The following is a 2544-nucleotide window of genomic DNA, read 5'->3' as shown; positions in this document are numbered from 1 at the left end:
TGGGGAGCCATTGATATCGAAGAGAAAAGGGAAATTGATTCAGTTATGTTTGTTTTCATAATAATTATAATTTTTATTTTCATGTTTAACGTTTAAATCTTATTTTAATTATTTTCGCATTAATAGTTTCTTATTGTTCATTAACAAGGACTGTTCTAAAATGAAGATACCACTGACTCGAAGCGTTTTCTTATACACACATTTTTGATTGATTTTGACCCTCAGCTAAGAAAGGTTGCTGACGCCTATCTACACAATTCCTTTATGCAACGTCGAAATTTAGATATCAAACCATTGTAACCTGAGAAAAAATGCAAGTAACTTTGATGAACGCTTAGTTTGAGATTATGCAATTACGTAATTATGCAAATTATGTAATCAAAGGCATTGCTGTATTCCATATATGTAAACGCTTCTGTTGGAAAATTAATCATTAGATGATATTTTTCAATTTTGGCCACATTAGTATCCTGTTTAATACACCTATGCTAGCTACGAATTCTTTCCTTTGGATTCGAATTCATTCAGAATTTCTATGACAACTGCACGAAAGATTTTTGTATTAGAGTTTCGGGTTACCTCATTATTCTGTTTCTATATGATAATTTTGAAACCATTCATAGATCTCTCTATTCACATATATGAATTCATATATAATTCAATGTAATCGTGGATATCAATGCGTGAATTTAAACTGAGAAAAAGTTCTCAGAAAATATGGAGTAATATTCATATTTAAGTCACGTCATATCCTAACTGTTAGGATACTAATAAGGATCCCTAAGTATGTTAGTAGAATATAATTTATTTCCTGAACCATTAAAACGAATGTATCATATGAAGTCGCCTTTGAAGATCTGTCACTTAAGTTGTTTTCATCGGAACCACAATTTTTAATCATAGGGAGTATTTGCTTCCTTTGTGTGCTGAAATGACAGCGGTTCTCAACCTTTTGACTAACGCGCATCATCTAAACACAATTTGTAAACCTTTAGTACCACCACTACAAAGTACTTATACCACCACCGCTCTTGAACAAAGCTCAGATTGCATAAATTTACGAGTGTTATAGAACAAACTCAATCAGGATCTTGGGGTTTTAATTTTTGAATTTAAGAGTTAAAAATACTGTGCTTCTTTGCGTACCACCTATTTTTCTCTTGTATGCCACCAGTGGTATGCGTACCACCGGTTGAGAACCCCTGATCTAAGAGAAGGTTACTGACTCGAGTGGCAGGCAAGTGGAGAAAACACTTGGAAAACTTATTGTAAAAATAATATGTAGATTCATTGTTGCGTTCCAAAGAACGGAAGTTTCTAACCAAGAAGCAAATGGTTGCAAAATCTGGACTTTCAAAGACATACAGTACGTTCAGGTAGCATGTCGTTTCATTAAATGCTACTGCATGTGCTGCTGCAGGAATCTGTACAAGTTTTGTCAGCCTTACTGTTAAAATTTCTTTCAGAAAAGTTTAGTCATTACCATTCTTGTTTTCTTATTACATAATGAGTATTATTTAATAATTTGGGATGAAGTGCAAGGAAAATAAATGCCAAAACCTTTTACTCGTTTTACTATTTTCTGTTCACGTTGCAGTCAAAAGACATTTAATGTAAATTATTGCAAGTAAGTGGCGATGAATGAGTTCAGAGGGGCAGACAAGAAGAACAACGCCCAGACAAGAACACAAGAAAGCGTCCGGTGAGCCAAAAAACGATTAAAAAGCTATGATCTAAACCAGTAGTTATCAATTCGTGTTTGAAAGTTTTAGGAGCTTCGCAGACGCACAGAGAAATGAGAATGAAACAAAAGATTAATACAAAAACAGTAAAATGAAAACAAAAAAATTAGAAATTGTATTCTGAGCGCACATTTTCGAAGTTGTATTCCGTAAGCAGTAATAAAAATTAGAATATGTGAATATGTATTTGATTTGAAATAAATGTAATGATTAACTATGGGAAACTGATTTTATTATACAAAAAGTTTATTGAATTGTATTGTTTACCAAGACAAATGGTTTGATTAATCAAATTTTGGAAGAAATTTTATGAATGGCAGCGTTTCAACAATATTACTTGTATTGGTTGTAGTTTTGAATAAACTGAGACATAGTAAATTTAAAAACGTTTAAATATGTTATCAGTAAATAGACACTGCGCAATTGCTTTAGCTATCTCTTTAATCTCTCTTACTATTTATCCCCTTTTCTTCCCCTCATAACACTTCTCCTTCATAACTAGCAAGACTCTGTAACATAGACATCGATTTTAAAAAATGCTCAGTGAGTGAAAAAATTTGGGAACGACTCACCTAAAACATTTTATTTCATTAAACGTATTCACATGGTTTCAGTTAAGAAAGTATTAATAACGGAAGTCATTATTTATCTTTTCCCACCATTTAAAAAGAAATTTAGTAGGGTTTAAAATACCTCCGTTTTATATTGTTCTTTAACAACCGTACAGCAAAGGAAAACATCTGCTAGTTCTCATCACCCACATTGGAGATTAGAAGTTCCTGATTTGATTCGTGTTGATATC

Source organism: Stegodyphus dumicola, chromosome 5 (assembly GCF_044657685.1).
Source record: "Stegodyphus dumicola isolate Sdum_Otavi_A_Nest chromosome 5, ASM4465768v1".
NCBI classification, from domain to species: domain Eukaryota; kingdom Metazoa; phylum Arthropoda; class Arachnida; order Araneae; family Eresidae; genus Stegodyphus; species Stegodyphus dumicola.
Note: the sequence above shows the minus strand (reverse complement) of the source record.